The sequence below is a fragment of the Mus caroli genome, unplaced genomic scaffold (genome assembly GCF_978045245.1).
Source record: "Mus caroli unplaced genomic scaffold, Mus_caroli_1 scaffold_6, whole genome shotgun sequence".
In the NCBI taxonomy this organism is placed as follows: domain Eukaryota; kingdom Metazoa; phylum Chordata; class Mammalia; order Rodentia; family Muridae; genus Mus; species Mus caroli.
In genome coordinates this window covers 69578793-69595082 of record NW_028227261.1, presented here as the reverse complement: position 1 = coordinate 69595082, position 16290 = coordinate 69578793, and positions in this window count along the sequence as shown.

The window sequence follows — 16290 nt, the reverse complement described above, 5'->3', positions numbered from 1 at the left end:
TGTTACAGGGTTTTCTTTTCCCTTCTGGAATCATGGTCTCATAGACAGCCTTGAATGTCTGATTCTCCTGCCTCAGCCTTCATAGAGTAGGGATTGTTCTCAGCTGCCATTCCATGCTAACATGGTATACTTCTATAACTTCGTTCATTACATACTAGTTTTAATGCTGCCAACTATAGAAAAAGGGAGATTTTGTTTTTAGCCAGTTAGAAAAGTTTCATCAAAACAAAACTGACCTGCAAATTGAGGATCTCCCAGTTCAACCAACAAGATCAGACAATACTTTAGAAAAAAATTCTAAAGTTCATACCATCTGCATATGTAATTTTCCTCATTGTTCTAATATTTTCCTTCTTCAAAATTTCTGTCCCTGAATTGGGAACATTTTCTGTAAAAAAAAGTTTCCGTTTTTTTTTAAATTTGTTTATATCAAATCTGAAATTCTCTAATATATGTTGTTTCTGTTCAAACTTGTTCTGTTAATAACATGCATAGGTATTTATACTTCCTTTAATTTAAAAAGAACGATTTAATATTAGTGTGCATATGCATGTGTCGTAGTTAGGGTTACTGTTGCTGTGATAAAACACCATAGCCAAAGAAACTTGGGGAAGAAAAGAGTTATTTGATTTACACGTGTATATCATTGTTCATCATTGAAGGAAGTCAGAAGAGGAACTTAAGCAGACAGGAACCTGGAGTCAGGAGCTGATGCAGAAGTCATAGAGGGATGATGCTTACTGGCTTGCTCCCCATGACTTGCTCAGCCTGCTTTCTTCTACAACCCAGGACCACCAGCCAGAGGTGGCACCACCCACAATGGGCTGGGCCATGCCACATCAATCACAAAATAAGAAAATCACAGGCCTGCCCATAGCCAGATCTTGAGGCTTTTCTCAATCTGATGCTCCCATCTCACCAGTGGCTCTAGCTTATGCCAAGTTGGCATAAAGCTACCCAGCACAGTATGCATGCACTCCTGCTGCAGCCTATTCATGGAGGTCAGAGGGCGACTTTCAAGAGTTAGTTCTCCCTTTCCACCATGAAGATTCCCAGGAACAGAACTTGGGTTTTCAGGCTTAGGGACAAGTACCTTTACCTAACACTGGGCCACTGCCAGGTCATTTTTACATTCTTAACATGTGCTTTATATTGGACAGAGTTTATCTTTTTTACTTGTTTTAGTCCTTTCTGAGCTTTCATTTATTTCTTTATTTTGCATTTTTAATTTTTTCTTTAGTATTTTTAAAGTTTCTTGAATTCTTATTGAGTAGCATTAACTATTATTTTATTTAGTTTCATTAAATAAAAAAGCAGTATTTCCACCTTTTCTCAAGTGCATTAAAATTTTGGGAAATATTTCATCCCGCCATAGTTCTGACAGTTATTGGGAATTCAACATCATTATTTATATGGCTTCCATTCTTATTTTAGATCTTCTTTTATTAGGTATTTTCTTTATTTACATTTAAATGTTATTCCCTTTCTTAGTTTCCCCTCTGAAAATCCCCTATCCTCTCCCCCTCAGCCCTGCTCCTAAACCTACCCACTCCCACTTCCTGGCCCAGGCATTCCCCTATACTGGGGTATAGAACCTTCACAGGACCAAGGGCCTCTCCTCCCATTGATGACCGACTAAGCCATTCTCTGATACATATGCAGCTACAGCCAGGAGTCCCTCCGTGTGTTTTCTTTGGTTGGTGATTTAGTCTCAGGGAGCTCTAGAGTTACTGGTTATTTCATATTGTTGTTCCTCCTAGGAAGCTGCGAACTCCTTCAGCTCCCTGGGCATTTCTCTAGCTCCTTCATTGGGGTCCCTGTGCTCAGTCCAATGGATGACTGTGAGCATCCACTTCTGTATTAGTCAGGCACTGGCAGAGCCTCTCAGGTTCCTGTCAGCAAGATCTTGTTGGCATCTGCAATAGTGTCTGGGTTTGGTGGTTGTTTATGGGATGGATCCCCAGGTGGGACAGTCTATGGATGGTCATTCCGTCAGTCTCTGCTCCACACTTTGCCTCTGTAACTCCTTCCATAGTTATTTTGTTCCCCCTTCTAAGAAGGATTGAAGTATCCACACTTTGGTCTTCCTTCTTCTTGAGTTTCATGTGTTTTGCAAATTGTATCTTGGGTAATCTGAGTTTCTGGGCTAATGTCCACTTATCAGTGAGTGCATATCATGTGTGTTCTTTTGTGATTGGGTTACCTCACTTAGGATGATATCCTCCAGATCCATCCATTTGTCTAAGAATTTTATGAATTCATTGTTTTTAATAGTTGAGTAGTACTCCATTGTGTAAATGTACCACAATTTCTGTATCCATTCCTCTATGGACAGTTAAAACTTCATAACAAGCCTTATAAGACAGGAAATACATTCAAATCATGCATTCTTCACATCTATATATTAATTTCTGGGCATGAGATAAATTTTAGTGAGCTATTTATAAATGCACAAACATTACAAATTGGAATAAAAATTATGACAACACAGATAGAATTGATAACATACTTGCCTTGGAATTATGAAGACCTGAGTTTGATCTCTTCGAAACCTTGTAAAAGAGCCAAGCATGGTGGCATGTGCTTATCATCCCAATGCTGTCCAGCCATTCTAGCTTACTCTTCCAGCTCCAGAATAGTAAGAGACTGTCTCAGCAAACAAGTTTACAGTGCCTGTGGAGCAATGCAACAACACCTAAGGTTTCCCTCAGGCCTTCACATGTGTGCATACTCAAGTATGCACTCACATGCATGCACACGTGTACACATGCGTGTGCATGCATACACACACACACACACACACACACACACACACACTTTCCTGCACATACAGTGCAGGTCAGGAATGTCCTAAAGAGATTTGGAATTTCAGACTCTCATTAAGTTAAGAGTCTGTGTGAGGATGGGACTAAAACTCCCCATAGAAAGACATGAATTGCACCTTCGCAGTGAAAAATCAGACATAATATATGCAACTCCAGTTTACAGTGTTACAGAAATGACATTTAAAAGCAAATACAAAAGAATATATGCAATTAAATGTACTGAAAAATGAATAAATACATGGAAAAGTTTATGAAAGTTAAAGATTATTTTATTTAAGCCAGTTTTTAGAAACTCTCTGCCTTAAGTTACTGTGTGTTTATTGGTATTGAGGAATTAATTTGATTATAAATGGTCTAGGAGTTGAAACAAAGGAGAAGGAATATGGTTACATAATCCATAGTATCCACACTGTTAAAAGAAAAAAAAAGCCAAGGAAAGGTATACAACTATATTTTGTACAGAATATAAGAAGCCATTTTTCCTCTGGGTTATCATGAAGTATGGAAACTGAGACACTATAACCTTAAATACTAGCTCCGTAAATTCTGCTGTGAAATATGCATATGTTTCCATGGCAGGCCAAGGCATAAATCAACAAAGGCAGGCAGGGGTGGTGAGTTTAGATGATCTGAATCTGTGAGGTTATCCTCCACATCCATCTAAGCTTCCTTTGTCTCAGTCACTGTAGCTTTCCTACTGCAGCCTGCACAAAAGCTCTCATCCCACGGCAAGCATCTGCAGTGGGAGTCTTAGAGTCACATGCTGGAACAATCAGCTGCCCTGGGACAATATCATCTTCATGTGTTGACAAACTCTCAGGAAGAATATTTGGGGAGATAACTCTTACCTGCTGACTTCCCACCCCCAGCCTACCCCCAACCTCAGCCCTAAGCCCTAACCTTCAACTTCCACCCCATTCCCCAAGGGGGAAAATAAAAACTTGGGTACCCATGTTTTCTCAGGACACAACATGGAACACCCTCTGCATACAGATAAATAGGTAAACCCCTGAGCACCTCACCATGGTTCCCCACAACGCGTGACCCTTCACTAATGAAAGCTAGAAAAGGGAGAGCTCCAAGGTAAACAGGATGGGATAGCAGTCTAGGCTAAGATACTGGAGGCGCTAATCTGTTTATGGTGGCTAATTCTTGACTGGCTCTTGGGGTCATCTAAGCAAAATGATTGCTTTGGCTGAGAAATGAATGGTCCACAGGAGCCCTTCTTCCTGGCAGTCATGAGTGAGTTGGGCCTCTTGTCGATTCACACCATTGCGATTTAATAACAGCAAAACCATGCCTTGTGCCTGGAGGGGAGGATCTCATTTATTTTGTCTGACGTTTAAACATGGGGAGCACTTTTGATACCTTGAGCCAGTATTCTATCTTTCCTTGCCAAATCTCTAATATTTTCAAATCCACTTTCTTTGCCTTTGAGATCTTAACTTTTTAAAGTTGAAAATAGATTCTTCTTTCATTTACTACATACTGACTCTTTCCCCTTCCCCTCTGTTCCTCCCAGTTCCATGTTAATTTTCTAACATATTTTTAGAAGCATAGCTAGAGAGAACTTTCCAGAGATTTACATCCTTGTTAGGATAGTTTACCAAGTTTTCTAAAATCATTGTATATACTCTAGAATCCTACAGTTCTATTATTGATGACTAAGCACTAGGTAAAATGTTAAAAAAAGAAAAAAGAAAAAAATAGCGAGTCCTTTTTCTAGAAAGATATCCTGAATACCTTAATTCCCGAGAGTCGTACTTCTTCCTGATTATTTTAATGTGGATCATGGTTAACATTGCCTTTATATTTACATGAACAAAGTGGTTCTAGTGAAATTTTTTCAGATATCATTGTTATGATTACTGAAATCTAAATTAGGAAACTCACAGGCAAGTAAGAAGCACAATGCTTTGTGCATGCAGAAGGCCAGGGAAATCCCTTAGCATTCCAGTCTTGCTAGAAATGTTGGTTTGCTAATCTTCTCAGAGGCAGTCTCCTGGGGAAAGAAGTATAATATACCAACTGTAATTCCCCTTGTCTTGGGATCATGTTAATTCCCACCAATTCCCACCCCAAGATAAGTGCCCAAAGGATTTTGCTGGTTTAATCAAACAGAAGTTATCTTTACATGGAGAAAGTGTAGAAAGATAAACCCAGATTCAAATATAAAGAATGGAAATATAAGGTGCTCTCTTCATATTCAGAATCATGCTAATACCTGCCTTTTCCAAAAGCAACATTTTAGAATATATTTTGGTTATTTAAATGTGTTCTTTACTTCTTAAAAGATCTTTAAATTAAAAACAATAGAACAAAGTTCATTAGAGAAAACACTGACCAAAGACAGTTCAAGTTCTAGACTGAATATTCCTTCCTTCCCTTGGACTAGGCACCCACATTCTCTGAGGCCTAATCTCTGTATTTGTTGCCAATTGAATGAGTAATATGAGCACAGAAAGCTTATAGTGTTATCTGATGAACAAAGTGAAATGCCACGGATTAAGAAGACATTTAAACTACCCAAGGCTACTAACAAAATGCGTGTCAATCACCTGGTTACTAAGGTGGCTTTCACTAGCCCAGTAAAGAAGGATATAGTCTGTTGCTTAATAAACCTTTGAGGTCTAGAATCTACCAGGCAAACAGCATCACTTCTGCATGTGCTCTCAGCAAGCCCTACTGCTCTTAATGCTAGGCTTTTTGTTTTGCCTGTGAACTCCTCTCACACACCACTCATTCTGCTTTGACTATGATAGATGGTCCTTACCTTCATCTCTCTTGTTTACTCTTCAGGGAACTTCTAGCATTGGCCTCTGCATCTAGGCTCTCTGTTGTAGCTTACAAAATAACCACAAAGAAAGGTGTGAGGGAAGAAGCAAAAGACTAAATGAATGAAGTGTCATTCATTATGAAATTATGATTCTTGAGAATATTTCATTGATTTCCCACTCTAAAAGGTACTCTTAAGTTCAAAGAAGAAGAATCACCTTGATTATAACCGTTCAACTTTATCCCTAGTTGAAGGAGTCTTTAGTTCCACTCTCTGCAAGTCTGTGCCTCGTTCATTTTCCCATCTGAACACCAGGTTCTTTGCTAGCCCTGGGCTGCACTGCCTGGGAAGCCCACCACCTAAGGGAGGAAGATGCTTTAGTTCTGCCTATCCTAGGCTTCTCAATCCCAGATGGTACATTTTTAGTACTTGCCATGTTCCACACATACTGCTGTGTGCCAGGGACACAATGTTCTCTCTTGGGTACTTCAAGTCTAATTATACAAAAGGTTTCCATTTTGAATATCCCAGCCAGGATAATGAGGGAGTGAGTGAATGAATGAATGAGCAGAAGATTAAACAAAGAACCTTTAAAGTTCTTTCTACCTTCATTCTGTATACTGAAGATATATATATATAATGTGTGTGTGTGTGTGTGTGTGTATAATATAATTATTATTACAGATTATAAGTAGTGTGTTTTTATTATAATTTGGATGTTAAAATGCTCTTAGTTTGTCATTTTACTCAGTTGCCTAGAAATGCATTACTGTCCCAAGCTATTCTTTGTAGCACATGGTAACTTGGACATGGGATGGAGTAAAGAGGCCCTAGAATAGTAAGAGAGCTTATTCAGAACTCCACGGCTTTCAGCACTAGAGATTTGTTGTCCTGAGGAAATCCTTAGTTCTGGGTGAGCTTGGATCATTCATTGTTAAGATCGTCATTCCAGTCTGGTCCTCCCCAGTTTTCTGTATCTTACATCAGTGAAAGCTAGGAAATGTTTTTGGAGAGGCAAAATGGTGAGCATCAAGGATCATTCGTAACATCTACTATACCTAGTTACCTCTCACCCTTCTGCTGGTGTCTTGCTGGAGGTAGGATGGCAAAACCTATTTGGGTGGAAGAGGTGTGAAAAGATGCTCACTAGGGGCTTCAAAAGCAAGACTTTCTTACATGAGAAGAAAAAGGCACAAAAAGGTGGCCTCCCTTTTCTCTTAAATCCTAGGACATTTGTCAATCTTCCTATACCTTGAAAGCAAAGAGGCTTAGACAGAAACCAACAGCCAGCAGTAGTCACAGAAAAGAAAAAACTATGTTTCTTGGTAACATAGTTAATAAATAATATATCAACCCAAAAGCCCACTCTTCATTGACTACTTGTTTGTGAACATTGATTCTAACTTTTGAGTCAGGCTTCTGACTTTTTATACAAGTTTGCTCTGGCTCCAAGTTATCATGGGTAGATGACACAGGAAGTGACAGAAGGTAGTAATACCAGGAAACAGACCAGCCAGTGTATAACTTGGACAAGGAACAGGGAAGGGTCAAAGGAGGAGAAGGGGCACAATTGGATGGACTGTGAACAACCTTAGTTAGCTAGAGGTTACAGTGTTTAAATTCCTGAAGTTGATTAGCAACATCTATATGCTTTATTAAGGAGCTAAGATCCATGAATTCACTAATAAAATCTGTACATTCTTTCCCCATGCCTCACTAAGTATCATCTGCATTTCAGATATTATTTATTGAATAAATATACTATTTGTGACATTATAGATATAAAGCCAAATAAAATAATAGGCATAAAACTGAAAGAAATTGTATGCCAGAGAGAGAGAGAGAGAGAGAGAGAGAGAGAGAGAGAGAGAGAGAGAGAGAAACAGTCAAAAAAGAAAGATGAGAGGGGAAATTGTGAACTATTTTGCTTTAAACATTATCAAAAGAAAAAGGTCAACTTTTGAATTCCCATACTACAAAGACAACAGGATAACATAATGTCCTTGAGTGGAGATAAAAGAAAGCTGACAGAACCTCAACATGAATTTGTTTGTCCTGCATATTACGATGCCATTTACTATAAAGCCACAACAACCCAGGACATAGTCACTGGGTCTCCATTTGAAACTGCCTGGGACTGGATAGGAAGAGCAGTTCTGAAGTGGAAGAAAGCATTCTTTACATTGCACTATTAAATGGAACACTTAATCAGCGGTTTTTGCCAAGAGAAAACTCTCCCTTATGGTAATGTAAATAGGGCTGTGGGGGAAAAAAATGTCTGCAGCTGAAAGGCCTTGGAGCTACATCTGCTTCCTTTGGTTGTTTCAGAATTCTGGAGTCAACATTTGTCAGCAAGAGGAGCTCCCAAGGATTCTTGGGAACCTGGGATTGGGTCCTCTTATTTATTAACTTCTCCTACGGTTGATGTCCCGAGTTGGTAAATAGTGCATTTTTCAGACCAGATATGTCAGCGACCTCCCTTGCACCCTGCTTTCATCCCTGCGCTGTCAGCATCCATTTCCAGGTGTGTTCGTATTATTTCAGCTTTCCTGCATTATGTCATGGAAAAGTATCAGGAAGATTTGTATAATACATTTCAGAGCATACTCAGAGGAAGTCAGGCGCCTTTACCCATGTTTGAAGAAAAAAGTCTGTTTTACCAAGGCTGCTTAAAATCTATTTTTTTCCAACTAGAGATTTTTAAAAATGTAAAACAAACCTAAAAGAAGATAGCCATATAAACATAATGAAGCTCAAGAAGAAGGAAGACCAAAGTGTGGATACTCTGGTCCTTCTTAGAAGGAGAACAAAATACTCACGGGAGCAAATATGGAGATAACGTATAGAGCAGAGACTGAAGGAAAGGCCGTCCAGAGACTGTCCCACTTGGGGATTCATCCCATACACAATTACCAAACCCAGACACTATTGTGGATACCAAGAAGTGCATGCTGAAAGGAGCCTGATATGGCTGTGTCCTGAGAGGCCCTGCCAGAGCCCTACAAATACAGAGGTGGATGTTTGCAGCCAACCATTGGATTGAGTTTGGAGTCCCCAATAGAGGAGTTAGTGACCTAAGGAGATGAAGGGGTTTGCAACCCCACAGGAAGAACAACAACATCAACCAACCAGTCCCCCAAGAGCTCCCAGGGACTAAGCCATCAACCAAGGAGTACACATGGCTCCAACTACATATGTTGCAGAGGATGGCCTTGTCATGCATCAATGGGAGGAGAGTTACTTGGTCCTATGAAGGCTCAATAGATGCCCCAGTGTAGGGGAATCAAGGATGGGGAGGTGGGTGAGTGGGTGGAGGAACACCCTCATAGAAGCAGGGGGAGGGAGGATGGGATAGTGGGTTTCTGGGGGAAATAAAAAAAATAAAATAAAGGGTGTTATTTCCCTAAAAATAAAAATAAAAATACATACAAAACATTGGCATTGTTTGTTGCAAGGCAAGATCTTGACACATACAATTTAGGGAAGAATTGCTTTTTCATGCTTTTTTCATAAGTCCTGTCTATTAATTAATAAAATCATTTACAGACAGTGCTGTAGACCATGCTTACACTCCAAAAGAGGCTTTGAAATTTGCATTTTAAGTGCATCATGGGAACTGACCCATTTTCCCAAATGTGCTCGTATGTGGCAATACTGAAGGAGTAGATGGCCAGAAAGTCAGGTCACATTCACATCTGTAGCTTCAGAATCAATCCTAGACTAAAGTCTTTTGTGAACTGCATTTAGGAGGCTTGGACTTCTCAATGGTAAGTGGTCAGTTAGCACTGAGTCTGGATTTGTGACTGGACTATGGTAGGCGACTTAGTTTAAGAGAAAGACTTGGCCTCCTTTAAGTGGGACATATTTTTGTTTCTTAGGATCTGTGACACACATGGCTGCTGGATGAGTACCATCCTAGAAGCTAAATGAAAATTTACAAGCTTGCTGTTGTTATGCATAGGTGATGCTGACATCAAAGGGGAAATGCAGGATCCCTGGATGCTGTCTGCTGTTCTCCAGATGTTCCTGAACTTACTTATTCCCCTTGAGTCTGGCCTTTCTCTAGAAGGAACTCTTTGATGCTGATCAGCATTTCAATTAGACCAGTGAGGCTGGGAATTCTTGAAGCTGGATCTTACCCTGAGGAGGACTTGGATGGAGCTATCTGCTGTAACCTAAGAGGCAGAGGATCATACTTTATGCAGGCAGCAGAGTGCTCTGTCCTTTGCTTTAAGCTGGAGGCTTGCTTCTTGGCATGCCTGTCATTGTGCATGCATAGCATTCATAGCTGATGCTATGATATTCAGAGAACATGGCTACAGACACACAGCTCTGTAGGGAGGTGATTGATTAGGAGTCTAGTCCAGGGTGCTTCTCCTGGATTAACCCAAAGTGAAATTAGATCCACACCAAGGTTGCTATAATTTGTCAGGACCCATGTGCAGGCTGACTTGTTCTTCAGTTAACATTGTCTAGTACAAGTTGAACATAACCGTGATCGGCTTAATAATTATGCTATATTGCAAGAACATACATAAAAGAAAAACATGTTTGAAATAGAAAGATAAATGAACAAAAATAGGCACTAATTATAGAGATAATCAAATCTTCATTGGTAATAGTTTTATTGGTGTATGATTCATATGTCATTTCCTTCTTAGTATTGTTGTAACAAATGACTAAAAAGTCCCCTTTTTTCTTCTGGTTTCTCAAAAACAGAATTTCTCTGTATAGCTCAGCTGTCCTGCAACTCACTCTGTAGACCAGGCTGGCCTTGAACTCAGACATCTGCCTGCCTCTGCCTCCCTAGTGCTGGGATTAACCATGTGAACCACCACATCCAGCCAACATTGGTTTCTTAAAACAATAAAAGTTGTTTCTTTCACAGAGTCAGATTCTCTCATAGTTCAAGATCAAGCTTACTGGTCAGAATCAAGTATGTGCTACTACAGCCCCCTAAGGGCTTCTGGTCACTGTTGGAGTTTGTTATGTACAGTGTCAGCAGTCTCTGTCTCTGCAGTTATATTGTCTCCTCCTCTTTCCCAGAGAAATCTTTCCTCACACAGAAGTGTGATTCCATGTAGGGTTTACCTGTATAACTCAGGATAATTCTCCACCCCCAACTCTCAGTTTAACCACATAAATTCATTTTCCATGTAAGGTAGCATTTCCTCTTCCCCCTGCTTTCCGACCCTTGTCTACAGGCGGTGATGCTGAATGATTTCCTAGGGGTCCAGAAAGTCATGCATCTGACCGGAAAGTGTCTCACTTCCTGCCCACTGTGATGCTATCTTCTTTGAAGGAAAGAGCGCATGCTTCCTGGCCCTCTTCCCAGGAGAAATGGAAGGGGCAAAAGCTGTAAACTTTGCAAGCCCCTGGTTTCTCGAGCCTGTGATGGCACCAAATCAATGACGCCTCGATGAAAAAATACCTCAATATTTTATGTGCACCCCGAACAGGCAGAAAAAAGTAATGTTAAAAGGAAGAATCTAATAGAACCTGTTGTACACAACAGGGATGGATGCCTACGGTCTGAGGAAACAAACTAAAAACTTTCTATAGCGGACAGCAGGAAAACTGGCCTCCCTCGGCATCAACCTGGAGGAACCAGAAAACAATTCTCCCTTAAGAATTTCAACCAAAACCAAGTAATGACACAGGTCTTTAATTTTGAGTTCCTGAAAATGATTGCTTGCTGCCATTGGGTTGAAAGACCTATCTCAATTCCAGATGTTGAAATACGTAAAGAAAAATCTTTGTTTTAGGAATCACAAATACACTGATTTGCATTGTTTAGCAATTGTGTTTCCCTGTATTTTCTTAACATCGACAAGGTTTGGGTGAGCATCTATACCTCATTGTCCTCCTCCAAACTGGATTTCCAGATGTCTCGGGGTCATTCATCACTGAGCAAACCTCACTGGATTCAGCTCAGTGCTTTCTCACAGCCTCCATAGAGATGGAACATTTTGAATCTAATGCCCATAATGAGGTGTGTACATTTTAAAGACCCCTGGAGCAATACAGAGTTGTCTTGCTCAGGGCAGTATCCATCAACATGTAAGTGCATGTAAAACGACACTGAAAGTATATTCCATCTAACAGCTGGCTTTCTGGGCTGGTTTCAGCACCCTCTCCCCTCTTCCCATCAGAGCCATGATAGACTATCTCCTTCCTAAATTCCTCAAAGTAAGTGGAATCAGACTTCTCATCCCACTGAATGGTTGTCCTCCCACAGTGCCCGGGGAAAAATAGATTGTCAGTCTGATAAAATAGGAGGCTGAGATCATATTAGGCTAAAGTAACTTGAAATGTTTCTCTTCATACTAAGTATGACCTAAAAAAAAAAAAAAATATGTGTTTGTCCTGAACTAGCCATGTGTATTTTTTTTCTCTACTTTGATCTTTGCAAGCGTTTTCCTCATTGGATCATTAGTCAAGTGGTCAGAATTAATTAAATATGAAAAATCCTGCATATTCTGTTCTCTCGCTTTAAAAGTTATATATATATATATATATATATATATATATATATATATACATATATTTGAATATTAAACTCCCCTGAGAGGACCTGTCTTAAGTAGAGCTGTGAACTGTTTCAGCCATTTTACCACCAAACGCTTATTTTTCCATGTGGGACATCTTTGTATTTTCTTTCACAGTGTAAGATGCAGATGCGCTTCCTGATGATTTCTGCTCCATTCAGAGAAGTAGAGAGAGAAGCAGCAGTTGGACCTAGTAAAGCCTAATAGGCTGCTGTAATGGGAAGGCTCCAGTGGTTTCAAGCAAAGCCATGACTAATCTGGTACAGATTAGAAATAAAGACACCGAAACGCCTTATCAATAAGACTGTATCAATGTATTCATTCAACAAGTATCAATCAGGTCTTACATATAAGGCATTGTGTTAGGTCCTTATAGAGTGAAATTCAGGTGACAAAATTTAAGAGAGGGGAGAGGGGAAGGGGAAGAGGGAGAGGGAGAGATGGAGAGGGAGAGGGAGAGTGCGAGAGAGAGAGAGAGGGAGAGAGAGATCTGTCATATGCCATTCCCAGGATGCAATCTGAACATAGTATGTTGGAGGTGCCATGTATGCATGTATACACTGTGGTCCAGCTTATACACTCCATGGGCCTTCCTTCCTAGAGTTTTCGACCTAGAGTGGACCTTAGAGTGGACCTAATGTACATTCTGTGCTATCTATGTTGAAAGAAGTAAAATTGCTTTCACTTTGCTCTAAAACCATTAAAAACTTCAGGACTAAATGTTGGAAATGTATATAGTTCCACCCACCTACAACAATTTATCTACTATTTCAGCTCCTAGTTCGGAATATTCTGTAACTGAGCTTTCAAAAGGAATATATCAGATTAGCAGAGTCAACAGAAGAATCCCTAGCTATAAAGGTTACTTGCTCCAGCGCAGAAGCCAGTGTTTCCTCTAGCTGTCTTGAGTCCTGGGTGATCTCCTTCTTTGGTTTCCAATGTGCATGGTTCTCACAGAACCTCCTTATTGTAGGAAGAAACCTGGGAAGGCTCTCTGTTCAGACACCCAAAGTACAATGACAACAACCCAAAGAATAGTGAACTTCACTGTAACTCTGCAAGCAGTAGTAGCAGCTGAAAGTGTTTGACTTCAGGATAAAATGTGACTTTAACTTGGACTTGGTGCATAGGATAGTGTGTTCCACTACCTCCAGCACCAGCATCTCCCTCTTCCCAGTGTCTTTAAGTTAGGACATAAAATAACATTTCTATTAATTACTGACCCTATAGACCCTGTAAGTATATTCTTTAATTTCCCAACCATATTTCAAGAAGTTAGTAATATTATTTTATAGCAAGCATAGAAGTTAAATCCAGCCTGTATTGTTTGGGGGTATCTCCTGGAACTCCTAAGAACTAGAGGGGAAGTATTCCACACTCAGTAATAAGATTTTTATTTGATGACTATGTTCTAAGAGAAGCATCATTCCTCATGTAGGATAACTCCACTAATATCTCACCCTCCCTCCCCCTTCCCTCTCTCTTTTCTCCTCCTCTTCTCTCCCCCCTTCTCTCCCTCTCCCTCTCTCCCCATCCCTCTCTCTCTATGTGTATGTATGCATACTATAAAACAAAAGGTCATAAAGTTGGGAGGAGCTAGGGAACTTTACAGAGAAGAGTGTGATGTGAATATGATCAAAAATATGATGTGTATGCATAGATGTATGAAATTCTCAAAGAATTAAGAAAAATATGTACATGTACATATTCATATTCATATTCATATACATACTCTATATACATATGCTCTATAAACACAGTACTAAGGCCACTCCAGGGCCTCAGAAGGGGCTCATCAGGAGTTTGCAGCTTCAGCCTCATGACCCTCTTATTTCTCATGTCCATTATCCTCTTGTTTCCAAGAAACTTAAAACTCTACACTCATGCTATGTCTTTCAAGGCTCCAAACCCCTTTAATGAAGCTTTTTGGTTTGCTCCATTTTCTCTGGTGTTGGTTGCTCTCAGTCCCTGGAAAATTCACCTGTGACCGGGGTGGGGAGGTGGGGACAGCATCCCATGCACTGACTCGGATTGTCAGCTTCTTCTAGCATCTACAGAGTAGGAAGATGACTTAAGAAAATCTGTAGTGATGGCACCATTCATCCATGACTAAGGGTAGAGAGATCAAATGGAAAAGAATATGTCTTGATTATTTTGTCCCTTAGAGGTTTTCTTTCAGAATGAATTGTTTCATCAGAATGTTTGTAACTGTCACCTTGAGGCATTATCTTCAAGATAGTTATAACTGAATTATTGTGAGGAAAATTCCTGCCCCCTACTCCAGATGTGATTTTATGTGACTCCCTTTTAAACTTAAAACACAGTCAGTATCACTTTAAGGGGTGTGGAGACCCACAAGATTCATGATTGGCATTTCTAGTAACTATAAATATTAATTGTGCATGTATCATTAAGATGTTTCATTTTGCAAAATGAGTTATTCCTGTCTAAAACAGCATTGTTATGCACTGTCTGGTGATATATGAATGTTCATATTCTCACCCTTCTTCTCATTCTGTGGGAACTCTCAATTCCCTGTCTCTTCCCAAATTCTCCTCTCCTGAGTTTGCATGACATTGTCCAGAACACTAGTGGTCACACTTCTTGCAGCTCCTTAGTGTGATATTATTCATTTTCACAGTAATAGTACCACTCTCCTTCTGTTCTTACTGCCAAAGATAGAGAGTCTGCCTTCTCATTTAACTGGTCAATAAAATGGAATGATTCTAAATCAACCATCTTTCTAATCATGTCTCTCTCTCCGACTGTCAGTCATTACTGCCATTCTCATCCCACCTGATGGACTAAGCAGACAGGCCTGTACCTTGCCATCTTTATAGCCATTTTCCTTCCCTGGTTTGCATGTAAATCATTTTAAATGCCTATGTATCATTTCCCTCCATCACTACCATCTTTATGTCCCTCGTCTGCTTATCATTTTTCTGTGTTTCCTGAACTTCTAGAATAGAGTCTAACTTCTTCAACTTCTCTACAATGTATCTGTTTCTTTTGCCATCTTTCTTCTGATGTTTTGAAGTTTGGGGTCTATTGACAGGGCAGTGGTGGCGCACGCCTTTAATCCCAGCACTTGGGAGGTAGAGGCAGGCAGATTTCTGAGTTCAAGGCCAGCCTGGTCAGCAGAGTGAGTTCCAGGACAGTCGGGGCTATTACAGAGAAACCCTGCCTTGAAAAATAAATAAATACATACATACATACATACATACATACATACATACATACATACATACATACGTTCATAAATTTGGGGTCTATTGTATAACTCACACTTGTGGTTTTTGCAGTCAGCCTGGACACTGGGGTGTGGCAACTCTGACCAGCAGGCAAAAAGTAATGCTAGACTGTATTTCCTCTGCATTGGATGCTAGGCTCGAGGGAAGAGGAGATACACCACTCAAAAGGTGGGAAAACACAACTGAAGATGTGAGGCCAAAGCTGGTGTTCCCTGACTCCCAGGTGTGACCAGTTGCCATTTTAAACTGCACAGAGAAGTCAGGATGCTGAGTCAGGGGTCAACAGGCCTGTGACAAGGAACCAAAGGGTTCCCAAACCCTTGGACATCCACATGCCACTGATCTTGGGGAGTTGGAAATAAAGGGGGCCCACAGACTGAGGACAAGCCCAGAGGAAGGGGATAAGTAACTAACTCTGGCTTGCCTCAGTAGTGGCAAGTCCTAGACAAAGCTCTATAGACAAGGTCTTTTCCGTGCGTCTCACTGTGGTTCTTGATGAAAAAGTCAATCTTTGTTCCAAACTGTCTACTGATTGTTCATCATGGAAAGTGGCTACATACCACCTCCTCAGGGTGGACCAGAGATTAAATACTTTTTGCAGGAAGGAATGTGTGGGACAGGAAGCTTATTGGCTAAACCCTCAGGGCCTGTAGATAACTCAATAGCATGGATAGCTCTATTGTGATCAATATGACTCTTGGTCACCTTTCTAGGTAGGGAATATGTTACATGACATGGGTCTGGTCTGAAGCAGGTGAAGCTCCTACTGTCTTCTCAGAGGTTCCCTCTCAGAGGTTCTAGGGCTTCCAACCTGCTCAACCTTACCAAGTTTCCTGTCACAGTCCACTGCCCCCCTCATGCTGTTAGGCCTCAGGCCTTTGTTTCACTGT